Source organism: Puntigrus tetrazona, chromosome 4 (assembly GCF_018831695.1).
Source record: "Puntigrus tetrazona isolate hp1 chromosome 4, ASM1883169v1, whole genome shotgun sequence".
In the NCBI taxonomy this organism is placed as follows: Eukaryota; Metazoa; Chordata; class Actinopteri; order Cypriniformes; family Cyprinidae; genus Puntigrus; species Puntigrus tetrazona.
In genome coordinates, this window is record NC_056702.1 from 4,288,612 (window position 1) to 4,311,223 (window position 22,612).

Here is a 22,612-nt window from a genome sequence, read left to right on the forward strand (position 1 = left end):
ATCCGTGTTGAAATGAAGCAATGACTAAGCACCTGAATTTATTATCTGTCCTAATGAATCAAATAGATCCCCATGATGTTGCGCTATGAACAGATAACATGCGCTAAAATGTTCGGAAGGCGTCTCTTTGCGCCTGCGCATACAACTACATAACCAGCCAAAACCAACAGCTCCACAGGTAAGAAGCGCCGCCTCCATGATTTCAGAGCTTATTAGTTCAGACCCAGCGAAGGGCGCATCTTTGTGCAGGCTGCCCGATTCAGAGAGCCCGACCTTTAACTGGCTTATAAGTAGCAAATCAAACAAACAGTGAAATACAAGTTCAACCGCCTCACTCCAAGAGATCCTGTGGCTCACTGGTAGAGGCACTGCCTCCTCCCGCAGTTGGAGGTTGCGGTTCGGAGCTACGCGAGGAGCTCTCTCTGTGACAGGAGGGCTAAAAGCACAACTATAGACTAGTGTTATGTCACACAAATACAAGTTTCGGCACGACGGACGACAAGAGATCTGTGGCTCACTGGTCAGAGCACTGCCTCGCGGGTTCAGAGGTTGCTGGTTCAATCCCAGCGGATCTCCAGCGTTACGTGTGAATGGCCGCGCATGGAGTCGTGTGCTGTGTGAATGAAGGGCCCAGCGAGGATGGCTCAGGTCCCCCCGAGCCCGGCACCATGTCCAGCCGGGGTTATGCTTCTTGATTTCAAAAATTGAAATTTACTGTATAAAAAATTTGAGCGCCCCGTCCCTTCCGCTTCGCTTGGGTTACCATCATTTGCTTTCTGAGAGGTGACCCCCAAAGAAAATGATGGCAACCTACATCAACTTTACACAACCACATTACACAAAACAAGCCTCACCGTCCTTGCTTTTAACGTCCATCATTACAGCCACTGTCTGTCCTCACGCTCCAGAGCTCTGCTTCCGTTCAACACCTCTCTTACTCTGCAGGGCAACACAGATGGATAAAGACTTTACAATTTCATGTAGCGTGGACCAGAAGAGTTGGTTTAACGTACATTATGGAAAACAAAATAATACAATTCTATATGTTTTGAGACAAACATGCCAAGATACTATTCAGGTACACAAGAAACAAATTCACTGCACACCTTTTCTCACGGTCTTTAAAGCAAAAATGTTTAAGTAGGTTAAAATGAGGGATGCAATTATTAGCGCAACACTCTGATGTAGCTTTCGAATCAAATGATTCACAAAACGCCCTTTCAAATCGGTTCTGACTCAAATGATTCGAATCCCAATACGTGATCCGATTCGGCATCGCGTTTTGAATCAAGCGATTCTCAAAACGCGCTTGAGAAATCCTGTTCTGAATCAAATGATTCGCGTCACGATTCAAATCACTTGGTTCAACTAATAATGTTCCCGGCCCTTTTAAAAAACAGCCAATCCGGAAGGAGAGGCGGCGCCGTCGTCCACTCCCATTGGTCCGACTTCGTTAATCAATCACACTGTTTGACAGCACGTAAACACACCCTTCATCACTTAGACACAAAACACGGTACCGTATTGTTCTTTAAATCACTTTACATGTGTTCAGTTGCAGAAATGTTCTCCGCCTGCCAAGTAGAGTTTGATCATTTCACGTTAGATGCCGAAATCAAAGCGACAACGATGCGTCGATTTACAATTTCAGAACTGCATTTATTTCAACACTATTAACGTGTTTGTAGGTCGACTGAACGATCGACCGACTGCCTGATAACCTCAAAATATCTGCGTTTAGACTAACGTTTGCTGTGTGAACGCGTGTAGTGCTTGTGTTTATGGGAGCTTTCGTAACTCACATTGACGTGCGAACTGTCGTGTTTTTCTTCCCAGGTTTCTACTTCTTCTGATCAGTCGGGGTTGAGAAGTCTCTGAAAGGCGCTTCTGCCGCCTTGTGGAGCGGATGAAAACGCAGTTCACTTTACTACCAGCTGTCGTGTCACAGCCTCATCAGACTCAACGTTGTTACAAATTAATTTGCTGGCTATATTCCCAAGTAACACGTGCGTGAATAAATATTCAAGTACTCAAGTTCCGTATTTGTTAAGTGTGAATAAAGGCTTGTGACTTAATCATCCGGCTCCCTCTTGTGGCCCGTTACGCGAAAAATAAAGCCGAGTATGTTCATATTTCAGAAGTTGGGTGTTTTTTTTTTTTTTTTTTTTCCCCAAGTAAGACGTTCAAGGGGAAAAAGAAGAAAGCAAGCAATGTAAGGACCACTGTCATATAAACTACTAGTGAGTCCCAATTAATGTAGTGATGTGTGCAGTAAGGGTTTGTTTTTTTTTTTTTTAAATCATGTACTCTGAACTTTTCTTTTCACAGGGTCTCCTTCAAATTTCTGGTTTTAATTCATACAGTTTAGTAGTTTTTAAAATTCGGTGTGCACAGCTTTTTTCAAGAGTGAAAACTGAACGCAGAGTTGCTTCATTCATCTTTTTTTTTTTTTTTTTTTACCATTTTGCTCAACAGAAAATGATTTTCAGGTGCATGTGCTTTAAGGTGCTTTGCTTAATTGAGCGTGTGACAAAGACTGCAACGCCCAAAGACATATGATGCATAATAAACAAACAGAGCTCACAACCTTCAGCGTTTGTATGTCTTTTTTTCCATTTAATTTGTGCTTTGAGCAGGGCAGTTATTTGAAACATTGCACTTGGATGCTTAAGACGCGACAGAGAGGATTCAAACGATTCCACAGCTTGCGCATGATGTGCTGCTTTCAGCTGTCCCGAGGAGGTCATGGCATCCACTGAAATCACTTGATGCTCGTCTTCTTCCTTTCGCAAAAGACAAAACAGATCCACCTTAACGTACTTCAGTCTGAACACGAAAAAGGAAGGGTGGCATCATTGAAAATGAGTCCTGTAAGACATAAGAAATGTTCTCAGTTAGAATGTTCTTCCTGCGGGATGCATGCACTTCTGTTTATTAACCGCTTTCTCTTTTGCTGGGGTTGTCCGTGTTTGAAATGAAGCAATGTTTCAAAAGCACCCATAGTTGTTGTCTGTCCTAATGAATCAAATAGATCCCCGTGATGTTGCAGCTATGTGAACAGATAACATGCTAAAATGTTCAGAGGGGCGTCTCTATACACGCACACACGCATACAGCACACCTTGAGCCAAGAGAGCTGCGTGGCTCACAGGTAAGAGCGCCGCCTCATGGTTCAGAGCTTGTTGGTTCGAACCCAGCCGGAGCTCTTTGTGCAGACGATTCAGGGGAGCCCGACCTTTAACTAGCTTATCGTAACGTCAAACAAACAGTGAAATACAAGTTCCAGCACGCCTCACTCCAAGAGATCTGTGGCTCACTGGCAAGGGCACTGCCTCACGGTTCGGAGGTTGCCGGTTCGAGCTTCGCCGAGGCTGTCTGTGACAGGAGGGCTAAAGCTTTAACTATAGACTAGTGTTATGTCACACAAATACAAGTTCCGGCACGACGGACGACAAGAGATCTGTGGCTCACTGGTCAGAGCACTGCCTCACGGGTTCAGAGGTTGCTGGTTCAATCCCAGCCGGATCTCGCGTTACGTGTGAATGGCGCGCATGGAGTGCGTGTGCTGTGTGAATGAAGGGACGGGGATGGCTCGGGTCCCCGAGCCCCGGCACCATGTCCAGCGGGGTTATGCTTCTTGATTTCAAAATTGAAATTTGCCTGTATAAAAATTTGAGCCGCCGTCCCTTCTCGCCCGCTTTAGGTTACCATCATTTGCTTTCTAGAGGAGTGACCCCAAAAGAAAATGATGGCAACCTACGCATCAACTACACAACACGACACAAAACAAGCCTCACCCGTCCTTCAGCACACGTCCATCATTACAGCCACTGTCTGTCCTCACGCTCCAGAGCTCTGCTTCCGTTCAACACCTCTCTTACTCTGCAGGGCAACACAGATGGATAAAGACTTTAATTTCATGTCGCGTGGACCAGAAGAGTTGGTTTTAACACATTATGGAAAACAAAATAATACAATTCTATATGTTTTAGACAAACATGCCAAGATACTATTCAGGTACACAAAACAAATTCACTACACCTTTTCTACGGTCTTTAAAGCAAAAAATGTTTAAGTGGTTAAAATAGGGGATGCAATTATTCGCGCAACACTCTGATGTCGCGCTTCCGAATCAAATGATTCACAAAACGCCCTTTCAAATCCGGTTCTGACTCAAATGATTCGAATCCCAATACGTGATCCGATTCGGCATCGCGTTTTGAATCAAACGATTCTCAAAACGCGCTTCGAAATCCTGTTCTGAATCAAATGATTCGCGATACGATTCAAATCACTTGGTTCAACTAATAATGTTCCCGGCCCTTTTAAAAAACAGCCAATCCGGAAGGAGAGGCGCGCGCCGTCGTCCACTCCCATTGGTCCGACTCGTTAATCAATCACACTGTTTGACAGCACGTAAACACACCCTTCATCACTTGAACACAAAAACACGGTACCGTATTGTTCTTTAAATCACTTTACATGTGTTCAGTTGCAAATGTTCTCCGCCTGCCAAGTAGAGTTTGATCGTTTACGTTAGATGCGAAGTCTGGCGACAACGATGCATTCGATTTACAATTTCAGAACTGCATTTATTTTCAACACTATTAACGTGTTTGTGGTCGCACTGAACGATCGACCGACTGCCTGATAACCTCAAAATATCACGTTTCGACTAACGTTTGCTGTGTGAACGCGTGTAGTGCTTGTGTTTATGGGAGCTTTCGGTAACTCACATTGACGCGAACTGTCGTGTTTTCTTCCCAGGTTTCTACTTCTTCTGATCAGTCGGGGTTGAAGTCTCTGAAAGGCGCTTCTGCCGCCTTGTGGAGCGGATGAAAACGCAGTTCACTTTACTACCAGCTGTCGTGTCACAGCCTCATCAGACTCAACGTTGTTACAAATTAATTTGCTGGCTATATTCCCAAGTAACACGTGCGTGAATAAATATTCAAGTACTCAAGTTCCGTATTTGTTAAGTGTGAATAAAGGCTTGTGACGAATCACCGGCTCCCTCTTGTGGCCCGTTACGCGAAAAACGCAAAGCCGAGGCGGTTCATATTTCAGAAGTTAGGTGTTTTTGGTTTTTTTTTTTTTTTTCCCCAAGTAAGACGTTCAAGGGGAAAAAGAAGAAAGCAAGCAATGTAAGGACCACTGTCATATAAACTACTAGTGGAGTCCCAATTAATGTAGTGATGTGTGCAGTAAGGGTTTTGTTTTTGTTTTTTAAATCATGTACTCTGAACTTTTCTTTTCACAGGGTCTCCTTCAAATTTCTGGTTTTAATTCATACGGTTTCGTAGTTTTTAAAATTGGTGTGCACAGCTTTTTCAAGAGTGAAAACTGAACGCAGAGTTGCTTCATTCATCTTTTTTTTTTTTTTTTTTTTTTTTTTTTACCATTTTGCTCAACAGAAAATGATTTTCAGGTGCATGTGCTTTAAGGTGCTTTGCTTAATTGAGCGTGTGACAAAGACTGCAACGCCCAAAGACATATGATGCATAATAAACAAACAGAGCTCACAACCTTCAGCGTTTGTATGTCTTTTTTTCCATTTAATTTGTGCTTTGAGCAGGGCAGTTATTTGAAACATTGCACTTGGATGCTTAAGACGCGACAGAGAGGATTCAAACGATTCCACAGCTTGCGCATGATGTGCTGCTTTCAGCTGTCCCGGAGGAGGTCATGGCATCCACTGGAAATCACTTGATGCTCGTCTTCTTCCTTTCGCAAAAGACAAAACAGATCCACCTTAACGTACTTCAGTCTGAACACGAAAAAGGAAGGTGGCATCATTGAAAATGAGTCCTGTAAGACATAAGAAATGTTCTCAGTTAGAATGTTCTTCCCGCGGGATGCATGCACTTCTGTTTATTAACCGCTTTCTCTTTTTGCGGGTTGTCCGTGTTTGAAATGAAGCAATGTTTCAAAAGCACCCATAGTTGTTGTCTGTCCTAATGAATCAAATAGATCCCCCGTGATGTTGCAGCTATGTGAACAGATAACATGCTAAAATGTTCAGAGGGGCGTCTCTATACACACGCACACGCATACAGCACACCTTGAGCCAAGAGAGCTGCGTGGCTCACAGGTAAGAGCGCCTCACGGTTCAGAGCTTGTTGGTTCGAACCCAGCCGGAGCTCTTTGTGCAGACGATTCAGGAGCCCGACCTTTAACTAGCTTATCGTAACGTCAAACAAACAGTGAAATACAAGTTCCAGCACGCCTCACTCCAAGAGATCTGTGGCTCACTGGTAAGGGCACTGCCTCACGGTTCGGAGGTTGCCGGTTCGAGCCTCGCCGAGGCTGTCTGTGACAGGAGGGCTAAAGCTTTAACTATAGACTAGTGTTATGTCACACAAATACAAGTTCGGCACGACGGACGACAAGAGATCTGTGGCTCACTGGTCAGAGCACTGCCTCACGGGTTCAGAGGTTGCTGGTTCAATCCCAGCCGGATCTCCGCGCATGTGGAATGGCGCGCATGGAGGTGCGTGTGCTGTGTGAATGAAGGGACGAGGATGGCTCGGGTCCCCCGAGCCCCGCACCATGTCCAGCGGGGGTTATGCTTCTTGATTTCAAAAATTGAAATTTGCCTGTATAAAAATTTGAGCCGCCGTCCCTTCTCGCCATGCTTAGGTTACCATCATTTGCTTTCTAGAGGAGTGACCCCCAAAGAAAATGATGGCAACCTACGCATCAACTACACAACACGACACAAAACAAGCCTCACCCGTCCTTCAGCACACGTCCATCATTACAGCCACTGTCTGTCCTCACGCTCCAGAGCTCTGCTTCCGCTCAACACCTCTCTTACTCTGCAGGGGCAACACAGATGGATAAAGACTTTAATTTCATGTCGCGTGGACCAGAAGAGTTGGTTTTAACACATTATGGAAAACAAAAATAATACAATTCTATATGTTTTAGACAAACATGCCAAGATACTATTCAGGTACACAAAACAAATTCACTACACCTTTTCTACGGTCTTTAAAGCAAAAAATGTTTAAGTGGTTAAAATAGGGGATGCAATTATTCGCGCAACACTCTGATGTCGCGCTTCCGAATCAAATGATTCACAAAACGCCCTTTCAAATCCGGTTCTGACTCAAATGATTCGAATCCCAATACGTGATCCGATTCGGCATCGCGTTTTGAATCAAACGATTCTCAAAACGCGCTTCGAAATCCTGTTCTGAATCAAATGATTCGCGATACGATTCAAATCACTTGGTTCAACTAATAATGTTCCCGGCCCTTTTAAAAACAGCCAATCCGGAAGGAGAGGCGGCGCCGTCGTCCACTCCCATTGGTCCGACTCGTTAATCAATCACACTGTTTGACAGCACGTAAACACACCCTTCATCACTTGAACACAAAACACGGTACCGTATTGTTCTTTAAATCACTTTACATGTGTTCAGTTGCAAATGTTCTCCGCCTGCCAAGTAGAGTTTGATCGTTTACGTTAGATGCGAGTACGGCGACAACGATGCATTCGATTTACAATTTCAGAACTGCATTTATTTCAACACTATTAACGTGTTTGTGGTCGACTGAACGATCGACCGACTGCCTGATAACCTCAAAATATCACGTTTCGACTAACGTTTGCTGTGTGAACGCGTGTAGTGCTTGTGTTTATGGGAGCTTTCGGTAACTCACATTGACGCGAACTGTCGTGTTTTCTTCCCAGGTTTCTACTTCTTCTGATCAGTCGGGGGTTCGAAGTCTCTGAAAGGCGCTTCTGCCGCCTTGTGGAGCGGATGAAAAACGCAGTTCACTTTACTACCAGCTGTCGTGTCACAGCCTCATCAGACTCAACGTTGTTACAAATTAATTTGCTGGCTATATTCCCAAGTAACACGTGCGTGAATAAATATTCAAGTACTCAAGTTCCGTATTTGTTAAGTGTGAATAAAGGCTTGTGACGAATCACGGCTCCCTCTTGTGGCCCGTTACGCGAAAACGCAAAGCCGAGGCGGTTCATATTTCAGAAGTTGGGTGTTTTTTGGTTTTTTTTTTTTTTTTTTTTTTTCCCCAAGTAAGACGTTCAAGGGAAAAAGAAGAAAGCAAGCAATGTAAGGACCACTGTCATATAAACTACTAGTGGAGTCCCAATTAATGTAGTGATGTGTGCAGTAAGGGTTTTGTTTTTTGTTTTTTTTAAATCATGTACTCTGAACTTTTCTTTTCACAGGGTCTCCTTCAAATTTCTGGTTTTAATTCATACGGTTTCGTAGTTTTTAAAATTCGGTGTGCACAGCTTTTTCAAGAGTGAAAACTGAACGCAGAGTTGCTTCATTCATCTTTTTTTTTTTTTTTTTTTTTTTACCATTTTGCTCAACAGAAAATGATTTTCAGGTGCATGTGCTTTAAGGTGCTTTGCTTAATTGAGCGTGTGACAAAGACTGCAACGCCCAAAGACATATGATGCATAATAAACAAACAGAGCTCACAACCTTCAGCGTTTGTATGTCTTTTTCCATTTAATTTGTGCTTTGAGCAGGGCAGTTATTTGAAACATTGCACTTGGATGCTTAAGACGCGACAGAGAGGATTCAAACGATTCCACAGCTTGCGCATGATGTGCTGCTTTCAGCTGTCCCGAGGAGGTCATGGCATCCACTGGAAATCACTTGATGCTCGTCTTCTTCCTTTCGCAAAAGACAAAACAGATCCACCTTAACGTACTTCAGTCTGAACACGAAAAAGGAAGGGTGGCATCATTGAAAATGAGTCCTGTAAGACATAAGAAATGTTCTCAGTTAGAATGTTCTTCCCGCTGGATGCATGCACTTCTGTTTATTAACCGCTTTCTCTTTTTGCGGGTTGTCCGTGTTTGAAATGAAGCAATGTTTCAAAAGCACCCATAGTTGTTGTCTGTCCTAATGAATCAAATAGATCCCCCGTGATGTTGCAGCTATGTGAACAGATAACATGCTAAAATGTTCAGAGGGGCGTCTCTATACACACGCACACGCATACAGCAGCACACTTGAGCCAAGAGAGCTGCGTGGCTCACAGGTAAGAGCGCCGCCTCACGGTTCAGAGCTTGTTGGTTCGAACCCAGCCGGAGCTCTTTGTGCAGACGATTCAGGGAGCCCGACCTTTAACTAGCTTATCGTAACGTCAAACAAACAGTGAAATACAAGTTCCAGCACGCCTCACTCCAAGAGATCTGTGGCTCACTGGTGAGGGCACTGCCTCACGGTTCGGAGGTTGCCGTTCGAGAGCTCGCCGAGGCTGTCTGTGACAGGAGGGCTAAAGCTTTAACTATAGACTAGTGTTATGTCACACAAATACAAGTTCCGCACGACGGACGACAAGAGATCTGTGGCTCACTGGTCAGAGCACTGCCTCACGGGTTCAGAGGTTGCTGGTTCAATCCCAGCCGGATCTCCAGCGTTACGTGTGAATGGCGCGCATGGAGTGCGTGTGCTGTGTGAATGAAGGGACGGGGATGGCTCGGGTCCCCGAGAGCCCCGGCACCATGTCCAGCGGGGTTATGCTTCTTGATTTCAAAAATTGAAATTTGCCTGTATAAAAATTTGAGCCGCCGTCCCTTCTCGCCGCTTAGGTTACCATCATTTGCTTTCTAGAGGAGTGACCCCCCAAAAAGAAAATGATGGCAACCTACGCATCAACTACACAACACGACACAAAACAAGCCTCACCCGTCCTTCAGCACACGTCCATCATTACAGCCACTGTCTGTCCTCACGCTCCAGAGCTCTGCTTCCGTTCAACACCTCTCTTACTCTGCAGGGGCAACACAGATGGATAAAGACTTTAATTTCATGTCGCGTGGACCAGAAGAGTTGGTTTTAACACATTATGGAAAACAAAAATAATACAATTCTATATGTTTTAGACAAACATGCCAAGATACTATTCAGGTACACAAAACAAATTCACTACACCTTTTCTACGGTCTTTAAAGCAAAAAATGTTTAAGTGGTTAAAATAGGGGATGCAATTATTCGCGCAACACTCTGATGTCGCGCTTTCGAATCAAATGATTCACAAAACGCCCTTTCAAATCCGGTTCTGACTCAAATGATTCGAATCCCAATACGTGATCCGATTCGGCATCGCGTTTTGAATCAAACGATTCTCAAAACGCGCTTCGAAATCCTGTTCTGAATCAAATGATTCGCGATACGATTCAAATCACTTGGTTCAACTAATAATGTTCCCGGCCCTTTTAAAAACAGCCAATCCGGAAGGAGAGGCGGCGCCGTCGTCCACTCCCATTGGTCCGACTCGTTAATCAATCACACTGTTTGACAGCACGTAAACACACCCTTCATCACTTGAACACAAAACACGGTACCGTATTGTTCTTTAAATCACTTTACATGTGTTCAGTTGCAAATGTTCTCCGCCTGCCAAGTAGAGTTTGATCGTTTTACGTTAGATGCGAGTACTGGCGACAACGATGCATTCGATTTACAATTTCAGAACTGCATTTATTTCAACACTATTAACGTGTTTGTGGTCGACTGAACGATCGACCGACTGCCTGATAACCTCAAAATATCACGTTTCGACTAACGTTTGCTGTGTGAACGCGTGTAGTGCTTGTGTTTATGGGAGCTTTCGGTAACTCACATTGACGCGAACTGTCGTGTTTTCTTCCCAGGTTTCTACTTCTTCTGATCAGTCGGGGTTGAAGTCTCTGAAAGGCGCTTCTGCCGCCTTGTGGAGCGGATGAAAAACGCAGTTCACTTTACTACCAGCTGTCGGTCACAGCCTCATCAGACTCAACGTTGTTACAAATTAATTTGCTGGCTATATTCCCAAGTAACACGTGCGTGAATAAATATTCAAGTACTCAAGTTCCGTATTTGTTAAGTGTGAATAAAGGCTTGTGACGAATCACCGGCTCCCTCTTGTGGCCCGTTACGCGAAAACGCAAAGCCGAGGCGGTTCATATTTCAGAAGTTGGGTGTTTTTTGTTTTTTTTTTTTTTTTCCCCAAGTAAGACGTTCAAGGGGAAAAAGAAGAAAGCAAGCAATGTAAGGACCACTGTCATATAAACTACTAGTGGAGTCCCAATTAATGTAGTGATGTGTGCAGTAAGGGTTTTGTTTTTTGTTTTTTTTAAATCATGTACTCTGAACTTTTCTTTTCACAGGGTCTCCTTCAAATTTCTGGTTTTAATTCATACGGTTTCGTAGTTTTTAAAATTCGGTGTGCACAGCTTTTTTCAAGAGTGAAAACTGAACGCAGAGTTGCTTCATTCATCTCTTTTTTTTTTTTTTTTTTTTTTTTTTTTTACCATTTTGCTCAACAGAAAATGATTTTCAGGTGCATGTGCTTTAAGGTGCTTTGCTTAATTGAGCGTGTGACAAAGACTGCAACGCCCAAAGACATATGATGCATAATAAACAAACAGAGCTCACAACCTTCAGCGTTTGTATGTCTTTTTCCATTTAATTTGTGCTTTGAGCAGGGCAGTTATTTGAAACATTGCACTTGGATGCTTAAGACGCGACAGAGAGGATTCAAACGATTCCACAGCTTGCGCATGATGTGCTGCTTTCAGCTGTCGGAGGAGGGTCATGGCATCCACTGGAAATCACTTGATGCTCGTCTTCTTCCTTTCGCAAAAGACAAAACAGATCCACCTTAACGTACTTCAGTCTGAACACGAAAAAGGAAGGGTGGCATCATTGAAAATGAGTCCTGTAAGACATAAGAAATGTTCTCAGTTAGAATGTTCTTCCCGCGGGATGCATGCACTTCTGTTTATTAACCGCTTTCTCTTTTTGCGGGTTGTCCGTGTTTGAAATGAAGCAATGTTTCAAAAGCACCCATAGTTGTTGTCTGTCCTAATGAATCAAATAGATCCCCCGTGATGTTGCAGCTATGTGAACAGATAACATGCTAAAATGTTCAGAGGGGCGTCTCTATACACACGCACACACGCATACAGCACACCTTGAGCCAAGAGAGCTGCGTGGCTCACAGGTAAGAGCGCCGCCTCACGGTTCAGAGCTTGTTGGTTCGAACCCAGCCGGAGCTCTTTGTGCAGACGATTCAGGGGAGCCCGACCTTTAACTAGCTTATCGTAACGTCAAACAAACAGTGAAATACAAGTTCCAGCACGCCTCACTCCAAGAGATCTGTGGCTCACTGGTAAGGGCACTGCCTCACGGTTCGGAGGTTGCCGGTTCGAGCTCGCCGAGGCTGTCTGTGACAGGAGGGCTAAAGCTTTAACTATAGACTAGTGTTATGTCACACAAATACAAGTTCGGCACGACGAGACGACAAGAGATCTGTGGCTCACTGGTCAGAGCACTGCCTCACGGGTTCAGAGGTTGCTGGTTCAATCCCAGCCGGATCTCCGCGTTACGTGTGAATGGCGCGCGCATGGAGTGCGTGTGCTGTGAATGAATGAAGGGACGGGGATGGCTCGGGTCCCCGAGCCCCGGCACCATGTCCAGCGGGGTTATGCTTCTTGATTTCAAAAATTGAAATTTGCCTGTATAAAAATTTGAGCCGTCCTTCCCTTCCCGCCGCTTAGGTTACCATCATTTGCTTTCTAGAGGAGTGACCCCAAAAGAAAATGATGGCAACCTACGCATCAACTACACAACACGACACAAAACAAGCCTCACACGTCCATCATTACAGCCACTGTCTGTCCTCACGCTCCAGAGCTCTGCTTCCGTTCAACACCTCTCTTACTCTGCAGGGGCAACACAGATGGATAAAGACTTTAATTTCATGTCGCGTGGACCAGAAGAGTTGGTTTTAACACATTATGGAAAACAAAAATAATACAATTCTATATGTTTTAGACAAACATGCCAAGATACTATTCAGGTACACAAAACAAATTCACTACACCTTTTCTACGGTCTTTAAAGCAAAAAATGTTTAAGTGGTTAAAATAGGGGATGCAATTATTCGCGCAACACTCTGATGTCGCGCTTTCGAATCAAATGATTCACAAAACGCCCTTTCAAATCCGGTTCTGACTCAAATGATTCGAATCCCAATACGTGATCCGATTCGGCATCGCGTTTTGAATCAAACGATTCTCAAAACGCGCTTCGAAATCCTGTTCTGAATCAAATGATTCGCGATACGATTCAAATCACTTGGTTCAACTAATAATGTTCCCGGCCCTTTTAAAAAACAGCCAATCCGGAAGGAGAGGCGGCGCCGTCGTCCACTCCCATTGGTCCGACTCGTTAATCAATCACACTGTTTGACAGCACGTAAACACACCCTTCATCACTTGAACACAAAACACGGTACCGTATTGTTCTTTAAATCACTTTACATGTGTTCAGTTGCAAATGTTCTCCGCCTGCCAAGTAGAGTTTGATCGTTTACGTTAGATGCGATGCACGGGCGACAACGATGCATTCGATTTACAATTTCAGAACTGCATTTATTTCAACACTATTAACGTGTTTGTGGTCGACTGAACGATCGACCGACTGCCTGATAACCTCAAAATATCACGTTTCGACTAACGTTTGCTGTGTGAACGCGTGTAGTGCTTGTGTTTATGGGAGCTTTCGGTAACTCACATTGACGCGAACTGTCGTGTTTTCTTCCCAGGTTTCTACTTCTTCTGATCAGTCGGGGGTTCGAAGTCTCTGAAAGGCGCTTCTGCCGCCTTGTGGAGCGGATGAAAACGCAGTTCACTTTACTACCAGCTGTCGTGTCACAGCCTCATCAGACTCAACGTTGTTACAAATTAATTTGCTGGCTATATTCCCAAGTAACACGTGCGTGAATAAATATTCAAGTACTCAAGTTCCGTATTTGTTAAGTGTGAATAAAGGCTTGTGACGAATCACCGGCTCCCTCTTGTGGCCCGTTACGCGAAAAGCATAAAGCCGAGGCGGTTCATATTTCAGAAGTTGGGTGTTTTTGGTTTTTTTTTTTTCCCCAAGTAAGACGTTCAAAGGAAAAAGAAGAAAGCAAGCAATGTAAGGACCACTGTCATATAAACTACTAGTGGAGTCCCAATTAATGTAGTGATGTGTGCAGTAAGGGTTTTGTTTTTGTTTTTTTAAATCATGTACTCTGAACTTTTCTTTTCACAGGGTCTCCTTCAAATTTCTGGTTTTAATTCATACGGTTTCGTAGTTTTTAAAATTCGGTGTGCACAGCTTTTTCAAGAGTGAAAACTGAACGCAGAGTTGCTTCATTCATCTCTTTTTTTTTTTTTTTTTTTTACCATTTTGCTCAACAGAAAATGATTTTCAGGTGCATGTGCTTTAAGGTGCTTTGCTTAATTGAGCGTGTGACAAAGACTGCAACGCCCAAAGACATATGATGCATAATAAACAAACAGAGCTCACAACCTTCAGCGTTTGTATGTCTTTTTCCATTTAATTTGTGCTTTGAGCAGGGCAGTTATTTGAAACATTGCACTTGGATGCTTAAGACGCGACAGAGAGGATTCAAACGATTCCACAGCTTGCGCATGATGTGCTGCTTTCAGCTGTCCCGGAGGAGGTCATGGCATCCACTGGAAATCACTTGATGCTCGTCTTCTTCCTTTCGCAAAAGACAAAACAGATCCACCTTAACGATACTTCAGTCTGAACACGAAAAAGGAAGGGTGGCATCATTGAAAATGAGTCCTGTAAGACATAAGAAATGTTCTCAGTTAGAATGTTCTTCCCCGCTGGATGCATGCACTTCTGTTTATTAACCGCTTTCTCTTTTTGCGGGGTTGTCCGTGTTTGAAATGAAGCAATGTTTCAAAAGCACCCATAGTTGTTGTCTGTCCTAATGAATCAAATAGATCCCCCGTGATGTTGCAGCTATGTGAACAGATAACATGCTAAAATGTTCAGAGGGGCGTCTCTATACACACGCACACGCATACAGCACACCTTGAGCCAAGAGAGCTGCGTGGCTCACAGGTAAAGCGCGCCTCACAGTTCAGAGCTTGTTGGTTCGAACCCAGCCGGAGCTCTTTGTGCAGACGATTCAGGGGAGCCCGACCTTTAACTAGCTTATCGTAACGTCAAACAAACAGTGAAATACAAGTTCCAGCACGCCTCACTCCAAGAGATCTGTGGCTCACTGGTAAGGGCACTGCCTCACGGTTCGGAGGTTGCGGTTCGAGCTCTCGCCGAGGCTGTCTGTGACAGGAGGGCTAAAGCTTTAACTATAGACTAGTGTTATGTCACACAAATACAAGTTCCGGCACAACGGACGACAAGAGATCTGTGGCTCACTGGTCAGAGCACTGCCTCACGGGTTCAGAGGTTGCTGGTTCAATCCCAGCCGGATCTCCGCGTTACGTGTGAATGGCGCGCATGGAGTGCGTGTGCTGTGTGAATGAAGGGACGGGGATGGCTCGGGTCCCCCCCGAGCCCCGGCACCATGTCCAGCGGGGGTTATGCTTCTTGATTTCAAAAATTGAAATTTGCCTGTATAAAAAATTTGAGCCGCCGTCCCTTCCCCGCCCGCTTAGGTTACCATCATTTGCTTTCTAGAGGAGTGACCCCCCAAAAAGAAAATGATGGCAACCTACGCATCAACTACACAACACGACACAAAACAAGCCTCACCCGTCCTTCAGCACACGTCCATCATTACAGCCACTGTCTGTCCTCACGCTCCAGAGCTCTGCTTCCGTTCAACACCTCTCTTACTCTGCAGGGGCAACACAGATGGATAAAGACTTTAATTTCATGTCGCGTGGACCAGAAGAGTTGGTTTTAACACATTATGGAAAACAAAAATAATACAATTCTATATGTTTTAGACAAACATGCCAAGATACTATTCAGGTACACAAAACAAATTCACTACACCTTTTCTACGGTCTTTAAAGCAAAAAATGTTTAAGTGGTTAAAATAGGATGCAATTATTCGCGCAACACTCTGATGTCGCGCTTTCGAATCAAATGATTCACAAAACGCCCTTTCAAATCCGGTTCTGACTCAAATGATTCGAATCCCAATACGTGATCCGATTCGGCATCGCGTTTTGAATCAAACGATTCTCAAAACGCGCTTCGAAATCCTGTTCTGAATCAAATGATTCGCGATACGATTCAAATCACTTGGTTCAACTAATAATGTTCCCGGCCCTTTTAAAAAACAGCCAATCCGGAAGGAGAGGCGGCGCCGTCGTCCACTCCCATTGGTCCGACTCGTTAATCAATCACACTGTTTGACAGCACGTAAACACACCCTTCATCACTTGAACACAAAACACGGTACCGTATTGTTCTTTAAATCACTTTACATGTGTTCAGTTGCAAATGTTCTCCGCCTGCCAAGTAGAGTTTGATCGTTTACGTTAGATGCGAGTACGGCGACAACGATGCATTCGATTTACAATTTCAGAACTGCATTTATTTCAACACTATTAACGTGTTTGTGGTCGACTGAACGATCGACCGACTGCCTGATAACCTCAAAATATCACGTTTCGACTAACGTTTGCTGTGTGAACGCGTGTAGTGCTTGTGTTTATGGGAGCTTTGGTAACTCACATTGACCAGCGAACTGTCGTGTTTTCTTCCCAGGTTTCTACTTCTTCTGATCAGTCGGGGTTTGAAGTCTCTGAAAGGCGCTTCTGCCGCCTTGTGGAGCGGATGAAAAACGCAGTTCACTTTACTACCAGCTGTCGTGTCACAGCCTCATCAGACTCAACGTTGTTACAAATTAATTTGCTGGCTATATTCCCAAGTAACACGTGCGTGAATAAATATTCAAGTACTCAAGTTCCGTATTTGTTAAGTGTGAATAAAGGCTTGTGACGAATCACCGGCTCCCTCTTGTGGCCCGTTACGCGAAACGCAAAGCCGAGGCGGTTCATATTTCAGCAGTTGGGTGTTTTTTTTTGGTTTTTTTTTCCCCAAGTAAGACGTTCAAGGGAAAAAGAAGAAAGCAAGCAATGTAAGGACCACTGTCATATAAACTACTAGTGGAGTCCCAATTAATGTAGTGATGTGTGCAGTAAGGGTTTTGTTTTTTTTTTTTTAAATCATGTACTCTGAACTTTTCTTTTCACAGGGTCTCCTTCAAATTTCTGGTTTTAATTCATACGGTTTCGTAGTTTTTAAAATTCGGTGTGCACAGCTTTTTCAAGAGTGAAAACTGAACATAGAGTTGCTTCATTCATCTTTTTTTTTTTTTTTTTACCATTTTGCTCAACAGAAAATGATTTTCAGGTGCATGTGCTTTAAGGTGCTTTGCTTAATTGAGCGTGTGACAAAGACTGCAACGCCCAAAGACATATGATGCATAATAAACAAACAGAGCTCACAACCTTCAGCGTTTGTATGTCTTTTTTTCCATTTAATTTGTGCTTTGAGCAGGGCAGTTATTTGAAACATTGCACTTGGATGCTTAAGACGCGACAGAGAGGATTCAAACGATTCCACAGCTTGCGCATGATGTGCTGCTTTCAGCTGTCCCGGAGGAGGTCATGGCATCCACTGGAAATCACTTGATGCTCGTCTTCTTCCTTTCGCAAAAGACAAAACAGATCCACCTTAACGTACTTCAGTCTGAACACGAAAAAGGAAGGGTGGCATCATTGAAAATGAGTCCTGTAAGACATAAGAAATGTTCTCAGTTAGAATGTTCTTCCCGCGGGATGCATGCACTTCTGTTTATTAACCGCTTTCTCTTTTTGCGGGGTTGTCCGTGTTTGAAATGAAGCAATGTTTCAAAAGCACCCATAGTTGTTGTCTGTCCTAATGAATCAAATAGATCCCCCGTGATGTTGCAGCTATGTGAACAGATAACATGCTAAAATGTTCAGAGGGGCGTCTCTATACACACGCACACGCATACAGCACACCTTGAGCCAAGAGAGCTGCGTGGCTCACAGGTAAGAGCTTGTTGGTTCGAACCCAGCCGGAGCTCTTTGTGCAGACGATTCAGGGGAGCCCGACCTTTAACTAGCTTATCGTAACGTCAAACAAACAGTGAAATACAAGTTCCAGCACGCCTCACTCCAAGAGATCTGTGGCTCACTGGTAAGGGCACTGCCTCACGGTTCGGAGGTTGCCGGTTCGAGCTCGCCGAGGCTGTCTGTGACAGGAGGGCTAAAGCTTTAACTATAGACTAGTGTTATGTCACACAAATACAAGTTCCGGCACGACGGACGACAAGAGATCTGTGGCTCACTGGTCAGAGCACTGCCTCACGGGTTCAGAGGTTGCTGGTTCAATCCCAGCCGGATCTCCGCGTTACGTGTGAATGGCGTGCATGGAGTGCGTGTGCTGTGTGAATGAAGGGGACGGGGATGGCTCGGTCCCCCCGAGCCCGGCACCATGTCCAGCGGGGTTATGCTTCTTGATTTCAAAAATTGAAATTTGCCTGTATAAAAAATTTGAGCCGCCGTCCCTTCCCGCCAAGCAGGTTACCATCATTTGCTTTCTAGAGAGTGACCCTCAAAAAAAGAAAATGATGGCAACCTACGCATCAACTACACAACACGACACAAAACAAGCCTCACCCGTCCTTCAGCACACGTCCATCATTACAGCCACTGTCTGTCCTCACGCTCCAGAGCTCTGCTTCCGTTCAACACCTCTCTTACTCTGCAGGGGCAACACAGATGGATAAAGACTTTAATTTCATGTCGCGTGGACCAGAAGAGTTGGTTTTAACACATTATGGAAAACAAAAATAATACAATTCTATATGTTTTAGACAAACATGCCAAGATACTATTCAGGTACACAAAACAAATTCACTACACCTTTTCTACGGTCTTTAAAGCAAAAAATGTTTAAGTGGTTAAAATAGGGGATGCAATTATTCGCGCAACACTCTGATGTCGCGCTTTCGAATCAAATGATTCACAAAACGCCCTTTCAAATCCGGTTCTGACTCAAATGATTCGAATCCCAATACGTGATCCGATTCGGCATCGCGTTTTGAATCAAACGATTCTCAAAACGCGCTTCGAAATCCTGTTCTGAATCAAATGATTCGCGATACGATTCAAATCACTTGGTTCAACTAATAATGTTCCGGCCCTTTTAAAAAACAGCCAATCCGGAAGGAGAGGCGGCGCCGTCGTCCACTCCCATTGGTCCGACTCGTTAATCAATCACACTGTTTGACAGCACGTAAACACACCCTTCATCACTTGAACACAAAACACGGTACCGTATTGTTCTTTAAATCACTTTACATGTGTTCAGTTGCAAATGTTCTCCGCCTGCCAAGTAGAGTTTGATCGTTTACGTTAGATGCGAAGTACGGCGACAACGATGCATTCGATTTACAATTTCAGAACTGCATTTATTTCAACACTATTAACGTGTTTGTGGTCGACTGAACGATCGACCGACTGCCTGATAACCTCAAAATATCACGTTTCGACTAACGTTTGCTGTGTGAAGCGCGTGTAGTGCTTGTGTTTATGGGAGCTTTCGGTAACTCACATTGACGCGAACTGTCGTGTTTTCTTCCCAGGTTTCTACTTCTTCTGATCAGTCGGGGGTTCGAAGTCTCTGAAAGGCGCTTCTGCCGCCTTGTGGAGCGGATGAAAAACGCAGTTCACTTTACTACCAGCTGTCGTGTCACAGCCTCATCAGACTCAACGTTGTTACAAATTAATTTGCTGGCTATATTCCCAAGTAACACGTGCGTGAATAAATATTCAAGTACTCAAGTTCCGTATTTGTTAAGTGTGAATAAAGGCTTGTGACGAATCACCGGCTCCCTCTTGTGGCCCGTTACGCGAAAACGCAAAGCCGAGGCGGTTCATATTTCAGAAGTTGGGTGTTTTTTGGTTTTTTTTGTTTTTTTTTCCCCAAGTAAGACGTTCAAGGGAAAAAGAAGAAAGCAAGCAATGTAAGGACCACTGTCATATAAACTACTAGTGGAGTCCCAATTAATGTAGTGATGTGTGCAGTAAGGGTTTTGTTTTTTGTTTTTTTTAAATCATGTACTCTGAACTTTTCTTTTCACAGGGTCTCCTTCAAATTTCTGGTTTTAATTCATACGGTTTCGTAGTTTTTAAAATTCGGTGTGCACAGCTTTTTCAAGAGTGAAAACTGAACATAGAGTTGCTTCATTCATCTCTTTTTTTTTTTTTTTTTTTTTTACCATTTTGCTCAACAGAAAATGATTTTCAGGTGCATGTGCTTTAAGGTGCTTTGCTTAATTGAGCGTGTGACAAAGACTGCAACGCCCAAAGACATATGATGCATAATAAACAAACAGAGCTCACAACCTTCAGCGTTTGTATGTCTTTTTCCATTTAATTTGTGCTTTGAGCAGGGCAGTTATTTGAAACATTGCACTTGGATGCTTAAGACGCGACAGAGAGGATTCAAACGATTCCACAGCTTGCGCATGATGTGCTGCTTTCAGCTGTCCCGGAGGAGGTCATGGCATCCACTGGAAATCACTTGATGCTCGTCTTCTTCCTTTCGCAAAAGACAAAACAGATCCACCTTAACGTACTTCAGTCTGAACACGAAAAAGGAAGGGTGGCATCATTGAAAATGAGTCCTGTAAGACATAAGAAATGTTCTCAGTTAGAATGTTCTTCCCGCGGGATGCATGCACTTCTGTTTATTAACCGCTTTCTCTTTTTGCGGGGTTGTCCGTGTTTGAAATGAAGCAATGTTTCAAAAGCACCCATAGTTGTTGTCTGTCCTAATGAATCAAATAGATCCCCCGTGATGTTGCAGCTATGTGAACAGATAACATGCTAAAATGTTCAGAGGCGTCTCTATACACACGCACACGCATACAGCACACCTTGAGCCAAGAGAGCTGCGTGGCTCACAGGTAAGCGCCGCCTCACGGTTCAGAGCTTGTTGGTTCGAACCCAGCCGGAGCTCTTTGTGCAGACGATTCAGGGGAGCCCGACCTTTAACTAGCTTATCGTAACGTCAAACAAACAGTGAAATACAAGTTCCAGCACGCCTCACTCCAAGAGATCTGTGGCTCACTGGTCAGAGCACTGCCTCACGGGTTCAGAGGTTGCTGGTTCAATCCCAGCCGGATCTCCGCGTTACGTGTGAATGTGGCGCATGGCGCACTGGAGTGCGTGTGCTGTGTGAATGAAGGGGCGGGGATGGCTGGCTCGGGTCCCCCGAGCCCGGCACCATGTCCAGCGGGGTTATGCTTCTTGATTTCAAAAATTGAAATTTGCCTGTATAAAAATTTGAGCCGCCGTCCCTTCCCGCCCGCTTAGGTTACCATCATTTGCTTTCTAGAGGAGTGACCCCCCAAAAAGAAAATGATGGCAACCTACGCATCAACTACACAACACGACACAAAACAAGCCTCACCCGTCCTTCAGCACACGTCCATCATTACAGCCACTGTCTGTCCTCACGCTCCAGAGCTCTGCTTCCGTTCAACACCTCTCTTACTCTGCAGGGCAACACAGATGGATAAAGACTTTAATTTCATGTCGCGTGGACCAGAAGAGTTGGTTTTAACACATTATGGAAAACAAAAATAATACAATTCTATATGTTTTAGACAAACATGCCAAGATACTATTCAGGTACACAAAACAAATTCACTACACCTTTTCTACGGTCTTTAAAGCAAAAAATGTTTAAGTGGTTAAAATAGGGGATGCAATTATTCGCGCAACACTCTGATGTCGCGCTTTCGAATCAAATGATTCACAAAACGCCCTTTCAAATCCGGTTCTGACTCAAATGATTCGAATCCCAATACGTGATCCGATTCGGCATCGCGTTTTGAATCAAACGATTCTCAAAACGCGCTTCGAAATCCTGTTCTGAATCAAATGATTCGCGATACGATTCAAATCACTTGGTTCAACTAATAATGTTCCCGGCCCTTTTAAAAACAGCCAATCCGGAAGGAGAGGCGGCGCCGTCGTCCACTCCCATTGGTCCGACTCGTTAATCAATCACACTGTTTGACAGCACGTAAACACACCCTTCATCACTTGAACACAAAACACGGTACCGTATTGTTCTTTAAATCACTTTACATGTGTTCAGTTGCAAATGTTCTCCGCCTGCCAAGTAGAGTTTGATCGTTTACGTTAGATGCGAGTATGCGGCGACAACGATGCATTCGATTTACAATTTCAGAACTGCATTTATTTCAACACTATTAACGTGTTTGTGGTCGACTGAACGATCGACCGACTGCCTGATAACCTCAAAATATCACGTTTCGACTAACGTTTGCTGTGTGAACGCGTGTAGTGCTTGTGTTTATGGGAGCTTTCGGTAACTCACATTGACGCGAACTGTCGTGTTTTCTTCCCAGGTTTCTACTTCTTCTGATCAGTCGGGGGTTCGAAGTCTCTGAAAGGCGCTTCTGCCGCCTTGTGGAGCGGATGAAAAACGCAGTTCACTTTACTACCAGCTGTCGTGTCACAGCCTCATCAGACTCAACGTTGTTACAAATTAATTTGCTGGCTATATTCCCAAGTAACACGTGCGTGAATAAATATTCAAGTACTCAAGTTCCGTATTTGTTAAGTGTGAATAAAGGCTTGTGACGAATCACCGGCTCCCTCTTGTGGCCCGTTACGCGAAAACGCAAAGCCGAGGCGGTTCATATTTCAGAAGTTGGGTGTTTTTTTTTTTTTTTTTTTTTCCCAAGTAAGACGTTCAAGGGGAAAAAGAAGAAAGCAAGCAATGTA

General features: G+C 44.2%; 6 long non-coding RNA genes across 6 annotated transcripts; all 6 read right to left on the reverse strand.

The window, feature by feature from the left end:
• Positions 1-2,757: 2,757 nt before the first annotated feature.
• Positions 2,758-4,791, reverse strand: LOC122343408. Its single transcript, XR_006250769.1, has 3 exons — positions 4,737-4,791; positions 3,798-3,882; positions 2,758-2,868 (listed from the first exon to the last, which is right to left on the reverse strand). It is a non-coding gene; the product is annotated as an uncharacterized LOC122343408 (long non-coding RNA).
• A 988-nt stretch (positions 4,792-5,779) lies between these two features.
• On the reverse strand, positions 5,780-7,705 carry LOC122343317. The gene is made up of 3 exons (XR_006250754.1): positions 7,669-7,705; positions 6,734-6,818; positions 5,780-5,808 (listed from the first exon to the last, which is right to left on the reverse strand). It is a non-coding gene; the product is annotated as an uncharacterized LOC122343317 (long non-coding RNA).
• A 905-nt stretch (positions 7,706-8,610) lies between these two features.
• On the reverse strand, positions 8,611-10,672 carry LOC122343364. The gene is made up of 3 exons (XR_006250761.1): positions 10,618-10,672; positions 9,681-9,765; positions 8,611-8,745 (listed from the first exon to the last, which is right to left on the reverse strand). It is a non-coding gene; the product is annotated as an uncharacterized LOC122343364 (long non-coding RNA).
• An 894-nt stretch (positions 10,673-11,566) lies between these two features.
• On the reverse strand, positions 11,567-13,672 carry LOC122342525. The gene is made up of 3 exons (XR_006250588.1): positions 13,554-13,672; positions 12,630-12,700; positions 11,567-11,694 (listed from the first exon to the last, which is right to left on the reverse strand). It is a non-coding gene; the product is annotated as an uncharacterized LOC122342525 (long non-coding RNA).
• Positions 13,673-17,295: 3,623 nt separating this feature from the next.
• On the reverse strand, positions 17,296-19,534 carry LOC122342466. Its single transcript, XR_006250574.1, has 3 exons — positions 19,404-19,534; positions 18,467-18,551; positions 17,296-17,552 (listed from the first exon to the last, which is right to left on the reverse strand). It is a non-coding gene; the product is annotated as an uncharacterized LOC122342466 (long non-coding RNA).
• A 664-nt stretch (positions 19,535-20,198) lies between these two features.
• Positions 20,199-22,274, reverse strand: LOC122342467. Its single transcript, XR_006250575.1, has 3 exons — positions 22,203-22,274; positions 21,267-21,351; positions 20,199-20,478 (listed from the first exon to the last, which is right to left on the reverse strand). It is a non-coding gene; the product is annotated as an uncharacterized LOC122342467 (long non-coding RNA).
• Between the last annotated feature and the right edge of the window lie 338 nt (positions 22,275-22,612).